General features: G+C 45.7%; 1 long non-coding RNA gene across 1 annotated transcript; it reads left to right on the top strand.

The window, feature by feature from the left end:
• Window positions 1–1,420: 1,420 nt before the first annotated feature.
• LOC142826511 (uncharacterized) lies at window positions 1,421–14,527 on the top strand. The gene is made up of 3 exons (XR_012900690.2): window positions 1,421–2,702; window positions 13,208–13,318; window positions 13,912–14,527. It is a non-coding gene; the product is annotated as an uncharacterized LOC142826511 (long non-coding RNA).
• The last annotated feature ends 2,902 nt before the right edge of the window (window positions 14,528–17,429 follow it).

Genomic DNA, 17,429 nt, shown 5'->3' with positions numbered 1-17,429 from the left:
TGGGGGTTCCCAATTCCCTGCTGGGCCCCCCTGAGGACAGAGGTTGCTGCCGGCTGGGCAGGCAGGCTGGCTCCGTTCCAGCTCATGCTGGGACCAAAGCCCACTCTGGGTCTGCAATTTAAAAGGCAGTAGGAGCCAGGCAGAGCTGCAGCGGGGTCTGGTCCCGGGAGCTGGCTGCCTTCCCCTATTGACTAATTGAGTAGTTGATAAAAATTTACTACTCAATTAGTAAAATAACCTCATTTTAACATCCCTAGTTACAACAGAAATTAATACTCCTATTTCATTTCTATCTTAAATATACCTAATCTCTTTATCCTTGTCTACATCACCCAATGAAGACAAGTTCACACTTCTGGGAGACTGAGTATGTTTACAGTTAAAAATACTACAGTGCTGCTGTAGCACATCCATGTAGACCAGTGCTCCCCAACCTTTCGGGGCTGCCGGGCATCCAGAGCGGGGCCACTCATGTGCCAGGCACCCGGGGCAGGGCTGCGCATGCGCCCAGGGGTGGGGCTGTGCACGTGTCCGGGGGTGGGGCCATCCATACGCTGTGTGCCCGGTGCCACGGGGTGGAGCTGCCCATACGCCATGAGCCCAGGACCAGCACCGCTCCTGTGCTGTGCACCCAGGGGCGGGGCCACCCATATGCCGTGCGCCCGGAGCTGGAACAGCCCATGCGCTGCATGCCCGGGGCCGGCACTGCTCCTGTGCTGCACACCCAGGGGTGGGGCTGCCCATACGCCACGCGCCCAGAGCCGGCACCGCTCCTGTGCCGCGTGCCCAGGGGCGGGGCCACCCATACGCCATGCGCCCAGAGCCGGAACAGCCCATGCGTTGTATGCCCAGGGCCGGCGCTGCCCCTGTGCTGCGTGCCCAGGGGCCGGCACCGGCACCACCCATACGCCATGCGCCCAGGGCTGGCACAGCCCTTGCGCCGGCACAGCCCTTGCGCCGCACACCCAGGGGCGGGGCCTTCCATACGCTGTGTGCCCAGGGGCTGGCACCGCCCATGCGCCACACGCCCAGGGGCAGGGCCGGCCCCAAACACTCGGTGGGCGCACAGAAATGGCCCGGCCATTAGTGTCTACACCAGTGATCCCTATCTATGCCAATGGGAGGGCTTTTCCCATCAGCATAGGTAATCCACTTCTCTGAGAAGCAGTAGCTAGGCTGACAGAAGAATTTTTCCACTGACCTAGTGCTGTGTACACCGGGGATTAGGTCAGTATAACTACTTCTCTCAGGGATATAGATTTTTTTTTACAGCTCTGAGACATATAGTTATACCAATGTAAGATCATAGTGTAGATCAGGAGTCAAATGCCAGAATTGGAAAAGACAATGAGGATTGGAGTGGTGTAAGAAAGAGCAATGGAGTCAGAAAAGTGAAAAGCAACGGTCTTCTATTCTGCGAATGTGAGCTCATTATTACCAACACACTCTTCAGGCAAGCCAACAAATACAAAACTTTATGGATGAACCCAACATTGTAGCTTTCACCCTTGATAGACTATGTCATTATACAACAGAGACATTAAAGCCAGTAAGATCACTAGAGTATTGTGAGGAGCAAGCTGTTGGACTGACTACAGGCTGATCAGAGCCATTTTCAGTTTACATGCTGATGCCCATCAGCAAAATAATGCTGGCCAGTTTAAACCAAAGCCGAATATAGCAAAATTGAGACATCCATTTCATAAAGAGAAACCAAGGGGAAACTTAAAGAAAAGTCTTGATAGCATTACATCCTCACTCAACAATCCCCATGAAAAACAGAATGTATTCTATGCAGCCAGTTTTCTGAATAAGTATGGACAACATGCCAAAGTTAGGGTGTTGTAAGTCACTCCATATTGATCTATTTGGACATGTGCCTACACTCACATTTGTTTCCTACCAAAATATGCACCCCTTTATGGCCAGCTGGTAAAAGCACCTCTCTAGGTGGTGTTGAACTATGCTGACCTACTGAAATTAACACAGTGCGAGTAGACATTGCATGCTCTGTCAGCACTTCCACAGCTGTCCCTAGGTGCCCCCATTCCCTGCAACTGTGATTCCTCTGGCCACAATTGCGAACTCCATTGCCCAGGTATTCCAGGCATTGGAACCTATCTCCTTTGCCAGCATATTTTTGAAATGCCTTTTCCTGACTGCACACCGAGCAAGATTCCCTGGTTGCATGTGACTGCCCAACATACTGTGCTAGCCTAGCCCCAGGCTCTAGACATGCTCCTGTCTGGAGTCGATAAGTGGTATAGAATCTCCTGTGCCTGTGGGGAGGAGAGACTGCAAGCACAATTGCAAACAAGCCACAGAAATAGGGACATCTATTAAAAGATTGCCTGCGGGATGCAGGCAAATGAGTACAATGGATCAGCAGCAGCGGCATGTCAAAGCAAAGGAACTGCAGCAGGCGTACCATACCAGGGAGTCCTACAATTGATCTGGTGCAACAATTGATCTGGTGCTGAACCACAGCCCTGACACTTCTACTCAGAGCTGCAGGCCGATTTAGGCTGAGAGCCCACAAGCACTCCATAGGGCACCATGAAGCACAAGACAGACGAGAAAGGGAAACGAAGTAGGAGGGTCGCATTATGCCATGAGCCTGGATCTGTTCAAGATGCCACCACAGTCTAGCCAGTCCTGCCAGCTGAGTACAGATGAGCCTGAAGAAAGGGAAGGAGCCTCAGGTAAGTGTGCGCATGTATTTTCCCTTACTACATTTAAATATAAAGATGGCACCTGGCCCATCCCCAAGTTAACAAGACAGAGGTGTTGTCTTCTCATTATTTTGTTTGCATGAGACAAGGACAAACAGGTACAATTGGCACTTGCTTTTCATTCCCTTTTTAGGTTAGATTGGGGTCAAGAGGCGCTCAAAAAGCAATTTATTTGTAGACACAACCCTTGTATCTTCTGAGATATCTTAGTGAAACTTACCTGGAGCTGCTCTGCAATCCTCTCCCAATGGTGTCTATCGATGGTAGCCTGGTTTCTTCTTCCATGATGGGAAGATTTCCCATTCCACACTGATGACTTCAGCGAGCACCATAGCAATAAACAAGCCCAGGAGGCTTTTGGATGCCAGTAGCTGTGTTCTCTGTATCTTTATTACCCTCAGAGGGTGAGATTATGAACCCCAGTGCTGCAAAGCCATCCACACTGTCCTGAATATTGCCAAAAGTCATGGTCCTGGATACCAGGAGATTATTAATAACCCTGCACATTTGGATGACACTAGCCATCACTGTGGCTTTTCCAACTCCGAAACGATTGCCTACTGACCAGCAGAAATCCAGCTCTGCAAGTTTCCAGAGTCTGATTTTTTCCATGTTCTGATGTCCCTGGGCAGTAGAGCTGGTTAAAAGACAGGAAACAAAGGGGAGGAGTAAATGGTAAATTTTCAGAATGGAGAGGGATAACTAGTGGTGTCCCCCAAGGGTCAGTCCTGGGAACAATCCTGTTCAACTTATTCATAAATGATCTGGAGAAAGGGGTAAGCAGTGTGGTGGTAAAGTTTGTGGATGATACCAAACTGTTTAGGATAGTCAAGACAGAAGTAGACTGTGAGGGACTCTAAAAAGATCTCACCAAACTGAGTGATTGGGCAACAAAATGGCAAATGAAATTTAATATGGATAAGTGTAAAGTAATGCGCATTGGGAAAAATAACCCCAACTATACATACAGTATGATGGGGCTAATTTGGCTATGACAATTCAGGAAAGATCTTGGAGTTATCATGATAGTTCTCTGAAAACTTCCACACAGTGTGCAGCGGTGGTCAAAAAGGCAAATAGGATGCAAGGAATTATTAAGAAAGGGATAGAAAATAAGACCCAGAATATCTTACTGCCCCTGTATAAAACTATGGTATGCCCACATCTTAAATACTGTGTACAGATGTGGCCTCCTCACCTCAAAAAATATTTTGGCCTTGGAGAGGGTTCAGAAAAGAGCAGCTAAAATGATTAGGGGTTTGGAACGGGTCCCATATAAAGAGAGGTTAAAACGACGGACTTTTCAGTTTAGAAAAGAGGAGACTGAGGGGGGATATGATAGAGGTTTATAAAATCATAAGTGGTGTGGAGAGGGCAGATAAAAGTTATTTATTAGTTCCCATAATAGAAGAACTAGAGGACACCAAATGAAGTTAATGGGTAGCAGGTTTAAAACTAATAAAAGAAAGTTCTTCACACAGCGTGTAGTCAGCCTGTGGAACTCCTTGCCAGAGGAGGCTGTGAAGGCTAGGACTATAAGGGTATGTCTACACTGCCACCCTAGTTCGAACTAGGGTGGCTAATGTAGGCATTCAAAGTTGCAAATGAATCCTGGGATTTAAATATCCAGGGCTTCATTTGCATCTTGCCGGGTGCCGCCATTTTAAAATCCCCCTTAGTGCGGACTCCGTGCCCACGGCTATACATGGCACGTAGTAGGTAGTTCGAATTAGGCTCTCTCTCTCTTGAGGTGTACCGGTAGTTCGAATTAGACAGCCTAATTCGAACTACCTACTCCGTGCCGCGTGTAGCCCCGGGCACGGAGTCTGCACTAAGGGGGATTTAAAAATGGCGGCGCCTGGCAAGATGCAAATGAAGCCCGGGATATTTAAATCCTGGGCTTCATTTGCAACTTCAAATGCCTACATTAGCCACCCTAGTTTGAACTAGGGTGGCAGTGTAGACATACCCTAACAGAGTTTAAAGAGAAGCTAGATAATTTCATGGAGGTTAGGTCCTGTAGCCAGACAGAAACCACCCCCCCCCCCCTCTGAAATCTTTGGGAGGGAGAATCCGTGGGAACAAAACTCTGTCTTCAAGGCTCCAGGGTCTCCAGAGGTGCTGGAATAACTATGGCCCTGGGTGCCAGATGAAAGTAGATAACAGTGGCAGTTGGGCCAGCAGACGATTGGGGACTTGGGCTGCCCTTGACTGGTACCAGTAATTGATAGGCCTACACACCGTCCCCGAAGAGGAATCTGCCGCCCCATCAGGAAAAGAATGTCCAGCCCTAATGATCTAGTTACCTCCACCTCACAGGTGCAAATTAAGCATTGGCAACTCCCTGTGGGAATGGGCGTCACAAAGACGTTCCAACTTAATTGGCATTTTAGGGACGCCTTCGTCTCGTACCGACTGCTTCCCATTGAGATTGAGAAACACTGGCTTTGCCAGAGTAAGGATCACAGAGGTGAGAATATACCTGCTAGGTGTTTGTTTTGCACGCGTTCAATAAAGAGCTCAGAGAACCAAATGGTGTCATGGTACCTTTTAAGTAACTTTTATTGTATTATTATCTTTGTCTTTGTTAAATGTTACTGCTGTGTTACAGATAACAGCTAAGCTTGTCTTGTAACAAAGTAGTAACTGTTTAAGTTTTAACCTGTCTCCTCTTGTTGCTGTAACGGAATCGAACACAAACAAAAGAACCATAGCCGATTTAGCTATCTTGCCGCAGTCGGGGGTAAGCGCAGTAAGAACTGAGTGCTGAGTCGTGCCGCCTCCATGGGGCAGACTCTTGGGGCATCCCTCGGCCATAAGGGTCGCCCATTGTGAAGGGACTGTGTCCTAGCAGTTAAAGACTCAGGTGTGATAGGGCTCACAGACCACTCATTACCCCGGCCACCGGCTAACAGGTCCATAAAAGGCTATTAGCCAGGGGATAGAAATGGTGTCCCTGGCATCTGTTTGTCAGAGGCTGGAGAAGGATGGCAGGAGACAAATCGCTTGATCATTGTCTTCGGTCCACCCCCTCTGTGGCACCTGGTGCTGGCCACTGTCGGCAGACAGGCTACTGGGCTAGATCGACCTTTGGTCTGACCCAGTACGGCCGTTCTTATGACCCAAGCAATGCCGGGTTCATCTCCTAGTTCCTAAATAAAAGGGAGAAAATTAAATAAAGATTACAACCACTCAGCTCTAATAGTAACCTATTCTGACATGTTGTGGCAAATCATTTAAGGGAAACCAATTAGGCTTAAAATGTTAATGTAAATTCTTACTTCATTACTAACTCTGTGGAGAGAGAGACGCACACACAGGACTCCTGGGCTCTATCTCAGCTCTGAGAGGATAGTAGAGTTTAGTGGGTTACATCAGGGAACAGAAACATTTGAGTTCTATATAAGAATATCAGACGGCCATACTGGGTCAGATCAATGGTCCATCTAGCCTAGTATCATGTCCTTCAACAGTGGCTGATGCCAGGTGCATCAGAAGGAATGAACAGAAGAGGCAATTATCAAATGATTCATCCCCTGTTGCCCATTCCTAGTTTCTGGCAAACAGACTAGGAACGCCATCTCTGCCTATCCAGGCTAGTAGTCATCGATGGACCTATCCTCGAATTTATTTTGTTCTTGTTGAAATCTTGTTACAGTGGGCCTCTCTACCATCTCCTGGCAAAGAGTTCCACAGGCTGACTGAAGAAATTTCTTTTGTTTGTTTTAAATCTGCTGCCTGTACATATAACTGGGTGACTTCCTAGTTTATCTTAGGGTATGTCTACACTACAAAGTTAATTGGAACTAACAGACATTAGTTCGAATTAACTTTGATAGGTGCTACACTAGCAAACCGCTAGTTCGAACTTAATTCGAACTAGCGGAGCGCTTAATTCGAACTAGGTAAACCTCATTCCACGAGGACTAACGCCTAGTTCGAATTAAGTAGTTCGAATTAAGGACTGTGTAGCCACTTAATTCGAACTAGTGGGAGGCTAGCCCTCCCCAGCTTTCCCTGGTGGCCACTCTGGGCACCACCAGGGAAACTCTTCTGCCCCCCTCCCGGCCCCGGAGCCCTTAAATGGGCACGGGCTGGCTACGGTGCCCGTGCCAGGTGCAAGCCTGCCTGCACCCAGCCAGCAGACCCTGCACCTGGCACGGCACAAACCAGCCACCCAGCCCTCCGCCTCTTCCCAGGACCAGGCTGGCGGCTCCCGGGAGCCTGCCCAGGTCCGCAAGAGGCGGGCGCCCGCCTGGTCTAGTGCAGACATCATGGACCTCATCCACGACCTCCGCACTGGGCACAGGAAAGTGGCCGTCTAGGGCAGGATAGCTGCCAGCCTGGCCACCCAGGAGCAGGTGTGCATGAAAATCAAAGTGGTCCAGTGAGACCCCCGACCCTGAGCCCTGAGTTTAGAATGGCCATACTGGGTCAGACCAAAGGTCCATCTAGCCCAGTAGCCTGTCTGCTGACAGCGGCCAACACTAGGTACCCTGGAGGGGATGGACCGAAGACAATGACCAAGCCATTTGTCTCGTGCCATCCGTCTCCAGCCTTCCACAAACCTTGGGCAGGGACACCACTCCTACCCCCTGGCTAATAGCACTCCATGGACCCAACCTCCATTACTTTATCTCACTTCTCTTTAAACTCTGTTCTAGTTCTAGCCTTCACAGCCTCCTGCAGCAAGGAGTTCCACAGGTTGACTATTTGCTTTGTGAAGAAGAACTTTCTGTTATTAGTTTGAAGCCTGCTACCCATTCATTTCATTTGGTGTCCTCTAGTCCTTCTATTATGGGAACTAATGAAGAACTGTTCTTTATGCACCTGCTCCATACCACTCATGCTTTTATAGACCTCTATCATATCCCCCCTCAGTCTCCTCTTTTCTAAGCAGAGAAGTCCCAGTCTCTTTAGCCTCTCTTCATATGGGACCTGTTCCAAACCCCTGATCATTTTAGTTACCCTCCCCCCTCTCCCACCTCCTTTTCCCAGTCTCCCCGAGTTTTGTTCAATAAAGAGAGTTTCTATTTCTGAACTCACGTGTCCTTTATTTTGTACATCAGGAAGGGGGGCTAGGGAGGGGAAGTGGAAGGAGGTGAGGGAGGAATGGGATACGAGCCCCCGATGGGGAGGACTGGGGTGGCTCTGCGGGCTCCTCGGAGTGGAAGCTCTCCTGCAGCCCCCCGATTGATTTCCCTCCCCGGATGGCAGCCTGCGGCAAATGCAGCCGGGCTGATGGCCGAGTGCTGTGATGTGCCAAGTGTGGGCACTCAGGGCACTTCAAAGCCAGGACTGCTTTGCTGTCCCTCATCGAGTTAGACAACCCCTGAGAACTGTCTGGGCGGGGTGGGGGTCAGGTCCCTTTAAGCACGGCCCTTGACTAGCCTGAGACAGCAGCTCCATGCTCTAAGTCCTAATCTGATGCCCTGCCGGCACTGCTTCCGGCCATCCTGAACCCCAGTTTAGGGCCCACTCAATGTGGACATGCTAGTTCGAATTAGCAAAACGCTAATTCGAACTAGATTTTAGGTTTAGATGCACTAGTTCGAATTAGCTTAGTTCAAATTAACTAATTCGAATTAAGTTAGTTCGAATTAGTGCTGTAGTGTAGACATACCCTTAGAAAAGGAGAAAATAAAATTTCCTTATTCAATTTTTCCATACCATTTATGATTTTGCAGACCTTTAACATGTCCCCTCATTCATTAGTTATTTCTTTTCCAAGATGAAAAGTCCCAGTCTGTTTAACCTCTCCTCATATAGAAGCTGTTTCTTACATCAAATCATTTCTGTTGCCCTTCTCTGTACCTTTTCCAAATCCAATATATCTTTGATTTAGAAGAGGTGACCAGATTTGCAAGCAGTATTCAAGGATTTATATAGAAGCAATATGATATTTGCTCTTATTATCTATTCCTTTTCTAGTGATTCCCAGTTTTATGTTAGCTTTTTAATTTGCCACTGCACATCAAGCAGATGTTTTCAGGGAATTATCCAAAATGATTCCAAGATCTGTCTTGAGTAGTAACAATTAATTTAGACCCCATCATTTTGAATCTATAGTTGGGATTATATTTTTCTATGTACATTACATCAACACTGAATTCCATCTGTCCTTGTGTTGCCCGATTATCCAACTTTGTGAGGTCCCTTTGTAATTCTTTGCAGTCAGCTTTGCACTTAACTATTTTGAGTAATTTTGTATCATCTATAAATTTTGCCACCTCAGGGTATGTCTACACTAGCTCGTTAGTTCGAGATAGGTAGGCAAATGTGGGCAACCAGAGTTGTAAATGAAGCCCGGGATTTAACTATCCCGGGCTTCATTTGCATGTTCCCGGGCACCGCAGTTAAACGTTAATTTGAACTAACTCCTTAGTTAGAATTAACTGTTACTCCTCATGGAATTCCATTACTCGTGGAATGAGGAGTAACAGTTAATTCAAACTAAGGAGTTTCAAATTAATGTTTAACTGCTGCATCTAGCCGCAGGCAGTTAGTTCAGACTAAGGGGGATTTAAAAAATGGTGGCTCCCGGGAACATGCAAATGAAGCCCGGGATATTTATATCCCGGGCTTCATTTGCAACTCCGGTTGCCCTCATTTGCCTACCTAGCTCGAACTAACGAGTTAGTGTAGACATACCCTTGCTGTTTACCCTTTTTAATGAATAAGTTGAACAGCAACCTCCCCTGGAGCACACCATTATTATTCCTTCTCTTCCCTCCATGCTCCCTCCCCTCCCCCCTTTTAAGTGGAGAACTTGGCAATGCTTTCATGATCATCTAAGGATCCTTCAATTTCTTCAATGACAAGCCCTTTGTTATCTTAATCACCCTGCCTCCCTTGGTGTATAAACAAACTCCCTGCCCCAAAGGCAAAGCTGGGAGCAGCAGAAGCTCTGTTGCAGTTAAGAGCTGCCCCTGGGACTAGGTAGAATGCTTTAAGCAGGCCTCAAGTATGAAATTCAAGGAGTCAAACTTCTGGGAGAGGGCTACAGATCCCCCCCAATCCTCCTCCACTAGACCCTCTGAATAATAATCACTGCCAATGTTAGGTCTTTTATTTTCCTCTTATCAATCAGGTGCTGTTGAGACATTCAGAACTTGATGCCCCTTCAGTCCCTACAGTGCTGTCCATCTCAAATGTCACCATCTATCGTCTTCTCTGAGAGTCAAATCTTCACCCTTCCACCCACCTTGCTTCCCTTCTCACTGCCTCCTTTATCCTTGTTCTGGTGGCTCATGAGGATGCCAGATAAAGGTAGGGAGATCCTGGCTGGGTGGGAAAGAATTATGTGAGGCTGGATAGGCAGGGAGAAGGTGGCCAGGACATGTAACTGTTGAGCAGTTATGGTAGGAGATGTACACACACATAGGCTGTGTCTAGACTGCAGGCTTCTTTCGAAAGAGGCTCTTTCGAAAGCATCTTTCGAAAGATCCTCTTTCGAAAGATCGCGTCTAGACAGCAGGCGGATCTTTCGATAGAGGAAATCCGCTTTTTCGAAAGAGAGCACCCAGCGAGTCTGGATGCTCTCTTTCGAAGACGGCCTCTTTACATTGAAGAACGCCTTCCTTCGAAAGAGGAACTTTCGAAGGAAGGCGTTCTTCCTCGTGAAACGAGGTTTACCGCCATCGAAAGAAAAGCTGCGTTCTTTCGAAATAATTTCGAAAGAACGCGGCTTGAGTCTGGATGCAGGGGAAGTTCTTTCGAAAAAAGGGTACTTTTTTTGAAAGAACCCCTGAGTGTGGACACGGCCATAGAAAGAGCCAGTACCTGCCCTGAAGAGATAGAATCATTTGGCTAAGCCCAGACCAAGGTAAAAGTAAATCATGTCCTCAAGGTACCATTAAGATTCCACTCCAAACATCTTATACTTAGCTAAAACTTTCCCAGGGATCATTTGATCGGTTTTCTGCCAAGGCAACAGTAGATAGCAATGGAGCAGTGTCCTTTTTACCTTCTACTTCTGTATTTTTGAATAGATTATTTCTGCTGTACTTCACAGCTTGCCCAGGGTTCTTGATCGGTACTGTCAGACAAATTGCCCATATTCAAAGTGTTGCATTCCTGCATATTTCAATTACACACACTTCTAAAGAAGATCTTTCTTCTTTTACTACAGCTTTCCTCCTGGACTAGCAATAAGCAATGCAGTACTGCATCCTAACGGTCACCACCACTGACTTAATGAAAGAAAAATTAATTTCACAACTGGGAGAAGCTAGCCTTTCTCTAGTGGTTGCTTTGCACTCAGCAGGCCAGTAACTAAACCCTTCAGAATATTTTTAGCAACTGATCTATGAGATCATTTTGCTATTTTCTCTTGCTTGTGACTCAATGTGTTTCCAAAAAAAGTGTCCTGAGTTGGAAAGAAATATCCATTGCAGGATTCCAGCCCAGTCATGACCAGAAGCCAAGCACCATATGACATACTCATTTTCTGAACCAAGTAATCCCATGCTATGCTATGGATAAAATCAGAGCATCAGCAATATCCTGTTGTGCTTCTGAGACAATTCCAGCAATAAGGTAGATGAAAACTAGAAGAATGCAATACTCCCATCTTTCCTGCCATCAAATCAATGTAACTATCACAGCTAGTTTATTGGGATGGGTTTATGGAGCACTAGCCTGTGCAGTGTATGGTGGGAATGCAAAGGGTTTGTGCCACTGTAATAGTCAAGAGACAGTGAGTATGATCCTTAAAACTCACAGGGCATTTTTGGTGGGGGGACCACAGTTAATGGAGCTCACTACAGCTTGAGATCATGCTGAGTCCAAGTATTTCCACGTGTAGAGCAGATGGCATGCTCACCTCTTTGGCATTTCTAAATGGCTATGACATAAGTTGCCCTGTCTAGGTCTCTTCTTGGAAGCTGGCTGCTGGGAGCTGACCTCTTTAATGTAGTGGCTGTAACTGTCAGAGAAGAAGGGAGCTCTCCCATTTAGTGGGGTAACAATATGTCTTAGTTCTGTAGAGTGCCCGGAAACTAAAATCACAGGCGAACAGGGAAAATTAACAAACCTAAAGAGCCCAGCATGTTTGTATTTATTTTGGGAGATTTAGACTTGTTAGTGAATATAGAACCATCATATAGTGAAATGTATAGTGACAGTCTGGTGGGAAAAACACTCCTAGGCCTGATGAGCACAGCTAGGAGGATATGAATACAGGAGATTCTCACAATACATGGAATTGCTATTCATGGTTCTGTGTATTTGTGGGTCTCCTCTCCTGACCTGGAGAGACCTGGAGGGGGCGGGCAGGAGATGGAGGGAATTTACCATAGCTCCCAGCTCCCACGGTGAAGTCCCTGCAGCTCCCAGCAGCTTCAGTGAGTTTCCCAGGGCTGCCCAGAGCTGCGGTGAGTTCCCTGCAGCTCCCAGCCCCCACGGTGAGTTCCCTGCTGCTCCTGGCAGCTCCAGTGAGTTCCCTGTGGCTCTCAGGCCCCACTGTGAGTTTGGGAGCGCTAGGGAGCTCACCACAGGAGCTGAGAGCGGTGACTCCCTGTATTTGTGACTCTGCGGTGGATGCAGGAACACATCCACCATGAATAGCGAGGGTTTCCTATATTCTAAAATGGTAAAATTGTTTGTGTGACCTTGAAAGTTGCTAACTGTCAGGGGGTCAGCCCTGGGCCTGGAGCAGAACCCCCTTGCTCAGGGAAAATACAGCCCATCAGCCTAGTCTCCAAGTTCAGTGCCCCTCCCTCAGGGGAAATATGGCCCACAGGCCTAGTCTAACGAGTTCTGTGGTCTCACTCTGAAAGGCGTCTCTGGCCTGGAGGCCGGCGCCTTGGTGAGTCTCCCTAGCTCTCAGGGAAGCGAGTGTTGCAGGGCAGGGAGGTTGGGGGACCCGGGCCCTCCCGCTCCTCCCAGGGTTCCTCTGCCTGCTCAGCGGGGCGTCCCGTCGAAACGCGCTAAGCTCGCGGGTAAACAAACCCCCAACCTAGGCTACTTCCTGCCGCCCCTGGTGTCGAGGCTGTTGCAGAGGCGGCGGCGGCTGCTGCCGGGGCTACCACTCCGGGGGCTGCTGTGGCTGGGGCAGCTGTGGCTGTTCAGGAGCTCCAGCCTGAGCTCCGACTCTGCTTGCCGTCCACCCAGACTGAGCTGCTCCCCGGGCTTTTATATGGCTCCAGCAATTAGAGCATGCCCAGTTCGGGCAGAAGGGCGGGACTTCCTCTGCCCAGAGAGACTTAGCCCCCTCCCCTTTAGTGCGGGACCTATCTGTCCCGTCAGACTAACCTAGAACAAATAGCACTGGGAAGGAATGAAAACATGAAACAGTTCAGTGACACTTGCGTGATGGTCCCCCAAGTACCCAGACTGAGAGTCACCTTTTTACCCCTGCCTCCACAGAGGAGTCATGCTTGTGCTTGGCTAGGAGCCAGCTCCTGACACCACCAGCCTGTTGGCCTCTCAAAAGCTGTCCTCTGGACAATACTAATCCTTACTTTGCCTTCCAGGGCAGAGCAGGTGCACCCGAGTCTCTTTGAAGCCTTCCCCTGTGTAATCCAGCCCCTGTCACTGGCTACAAGGGTACAAGGTACACCCTAACCTGTGTGAGCCAGCTCAGGGTGAGCATTTTGCTTAGTCTCATAGTATTTCGATGTATTTTTAGCAGAACAAAAATACAGGACCGTAACAAGGGCGAGGCGAATGAGGAACTTGCCTTGGGCACATAGCTGAGGGGGCACAGAAAAATAATATTGAAAACTACTTATTTTAAGACAGCGCCACTTCCCTGCCCAGCCCATTAGCATCAACTGTCCCACAGTTTACATGTCAGGCTGCACATTGCCACTCTGCGATCCAACAGTCACCAGCCCTGGTGGCCGCCCAGCATGTCAGCTGCTTCCGAGCAGTGCAGGAGGCCGGGTGTTAGGACTAAAAGTTTCATTCTTTTTATATTTCTTATTTTAGGTATAATAATATAGTAGTAATGTAGCAATAATATAGCAATATAAGACATATATTTATATTAACATACATTTCATATTTTACAAATCAAGTCCTTTCAGTTGAAGGTCTATTTTCTTTGTTCTGAAGTAGAAAAACAGTTCTGGGTATTTTAGCTGTGTTAATAAGATTAGAGGAATTCTGCGAATATTGAAGGCCAAGCCTTAATTGTTTAATTTTTAATTTATAATGCTTTTGCTTTGCCTTGCAGATCTGTAACCCCGAAGACTTGTGTATGTAAGGAGTGTGAATGTGAGATGAGATGCAAAATTATATGGCTTTAGAACCAGATGGTCAAAGGAGGGGGTTGAGCGAGTGCGGGCGAAGGCTAGAGGACGAGACAACCTGACTGCAGAGGAGTCATCTATAACCATCAATGCGTACCCCTACTCACAAGGAGATTGGATAATTGGCAGATTGATGAGCCTTGAAGCGGAGCAAGCACCCCGAAAGGACGATTAATTACAGGATGAACCTGTGAGAGATGTTTTGGGAACACTCGCATCAAAAGATAACATTCCGGTCATAAGCTGACAGAGTGGGATCCATGGACTTTAACAGAGAAGAAGGAATATATAAAGCAGGGTGCTTTGCTATGGAACTTTGGGTTCGTCTGCCACACTATCTGGAGAGGAGTATCGGATTGATCGACCGACAAGGCCCTGCTTCCCCCTGTGCTCAATCTAGCTGGCCACTAGATTGACATAGACTCTGAACTGGTAACTATATCATCTGGCAGAACTGTGTATGCATGATGTTTTGTGTGTATGTGTGTGTTTGAAAAGCATATGCAACTGTTGTATTCTCAATAAATGCGGCGTACTGCCTTTTCCCCATAAAAGATCTCGTGTGCTTTGTTTAAGCATAACATGGGCACTGGCTCAGCTGCGCCAGGCGCCGCCTTGAGGTGCTCTAGCACAGTTCCCAGGTGTGGGGCCAGGGGAGAATGGGCTCAGATTGCCCTGAACAGGGCAGAAGTGCCAGGGATGAGGTGGGGGTGTCAGGCAGGGAGCCAGGACTCCTGGGTCTTGTCTCAACTCTGCCAGGGGAGTGACTCTAGGCCTTAGGAGTATGTGATTAGAGCTGGGGGTCTGGGAGCTACTATCCCTGGGTTCTATGATATGAGGTAGCAAATAATATTAATTTCAATGGAATTATTGATGAGTTTGCCTCATTAAAAGCATGCAGAGTACAATTATAAATAAATACCTAATAGTACCTGACATGGTGATATTTTATAATTATAGGTATATATGTATTAATTGATTGTTATGAAGATTTCATAACTATAATAAATAAATGTTGTATATTATTATTATTTATTATTGTTGTTTATATATTTTCCCTTTTTCTATGAAATAACAACTATGAATATATATTCTTGCCTCAGGTGCAAAATTAGCTCATTACGGCACTGCAAAAATAAGTTTATTATCAAAGACTAAAGATACAGGAAGTGGGTTGTACTCATGATACCATCTACATGTTTTGTTAGTCTTTAAGGTGCTGCTAGACTACTCATTTTTTTTTAAGTTTTTCCAGGAAATAGTGAGTAAGGATTAATAGAAACCAAAGGTTACACATAAAACAAAAATCAGACCATTCTTTCTAGAGCTTGAACTTAACAAACAAGTTGTTCTCTTGTTGCAAGAAGCTTACCTTACCTAAAGTTTTCTGCAGCGTCATCAACCATTTACTTGCAAGATCCAGGATAATTGGGGCATTGGTTTTGCCTTACTGATATAACCCACAAGCTCATTGTCTTTGCAAAGTCATGACAACCACTGTTGTTTCTGTGTACTGTTTCCCTGCTGACTGCACATCTCATTGATAACTTCTTACTTCAGATGTCAATGGGCATTCACTGTGTTAGCTTGCAATACTGAATCTACAAAGAGCCTCCTGTCTAGATGGAAACTTGTTTTTCAATCTACTCAGATACAGGCTTTAAAATGCATTTTTGGTATATATACATAACTCCTTACACAGCTCTCTCTGCACATATATGCCACAAGGCTATTAATGACTAGACTGACCTTTGGCTTTCATTTAATACCTCACATGATAGTCTTTAGTTAACCACAGTGTACATACCAAGACTCAGGACTTTCCTTTTAACCCCCTTGCCAATTGGCATTAAGGGACTCTTATATCACAATTCTGTCTGACTTTTTAGACTTGTATGAATAAATACAAGTATAAATAACTCATTCAATGATGTGAAAAGCTTCTCACACTCTAATTACTTTGCTTTGGCTATGAGCCCCTGGTGCTAAATCACAATCTATATACTTTGTTTGCATGGGGACATTTACTTTATATTTGTACAGAACAATAGGATCCTAGCTGATACCCCTGGATACTCTTGTAATATAAACAAAGAACAATTCATAATAATTAATTGGACAGCAGTTAAGTAGAGATTGTACCTGCCTATAAAACCCCAGAGTTTTTTTCACCCAGTTTAACATAAGACAAAACACAATTTGTCTTATGTACTCTAGAATTTTAACTTATGGCACTTGGCAAACTATTACAACGTAATTAAGTCAGTGCTAAAATGTGTTACTTATTTTAAATTTGATGTTTTCCTAGTGGCACCTTACAGCCATGGGATTCAGCCTCTGTCTACTAAATTAAGGACTTCTCTCTAGCATCGTGTACCTTCTCTCTGCGTAGTTACTTCTAAACCACAATCCAGTTGTTTCTTAACCCAACTGAACTCCTTCATTTTCCCAGTGTAAAGAATTGTTCAGAGATTGAATTGTTCTTGGATCTCTCCTCAGAACCATCTCCAGTTTTACATCTTTCAAAAATGTGGACATCTGAACTGTATGCAGTGGGTCTCCAATGTCATGTACATCTCCTACTTCTATTCAATATTTCCCTGTTTATATATCCATGGCTCGTACTAGCCCCCTTTTCCAAGGTACCACACTGGAAGCATTTGTTTAGTCAGTTATCTCTATGATCCTTAAGTCCATTTTCTGAGACACAGTTCTACAATGAAAATATGCATCTTACTTTGAAAATTAATTATAAAATGGGGGGGAGAGAGGCGGTTGTTTTTCTTTACACATCAATATCAGAGTTTTAAGGTAAGCTTCAATTCATGAACTTGACCCCAAATTCCATAGTATGTTTGATACAGAGTGTAACTTCTTATTTCCAGAAAGTGCAACTTTCTTTGGCTGATTGTTTAATAGAATATAATAATATACCAGTAAAACTTTATAAGCAGTGCGATATAAAACATCATAAGTCTTGAGCAGCAGTGCCATTTTAAAAATCAGATACATCTGGTGTTCTCACCATTCAGAGATTTATACTTTTCAGAGCATTGGTTTGACCAGCACAATGCATTGTGAGTCATCCAGTTATGGTACTTGTTAATCTGATCACTTACTGTTTGTACAGTATAAAGTTTTAGAAAGGCTATCAGTATTTTTATCAGGGGAAAAAAGGTGGGTTTTTTCTTTTGTTTGTTTGTTTTGTTTTAATTTTTAAACTGTTTTCTCTCCAGGTAAAATAAACTAAATGTGTGGTTTTCAGTAGCAGTTATTATAAAAATAATTTAGGCAGTGAGTGGCATTGGTCAGGAATTTTCTGACACGGCTATTTTTTGCCAAAAATAAAACTGGGGAAAAGTGTTGGTTTTGACAAATCTCCAAATTCTTAAAAAAAGGTTAAGAAAATTTTTCAAAATTATTAAAATGTTTCATTTTGACA

Source organism: Pelodiscus sinensis, chromosome 1, assembly GCF_052426305.1.
Source record: "Pelodiscus sinensis isolate ZL-2025 chromosome 1, ASM5242630v1, whole genome shotgun sequence".
In the NCBI taxonomy this organism is placed as follows: Eukaryota; Metazoa; Chordata; order Testudines; family Trionychidae; genus Pelodiscus; species Pelodiscus sinensis.
The sequence above is the reverse complement of the archived record's forward strand: the minus strand, read 5'-3'. Positions and strand labels throughout refer to the sequence as shown.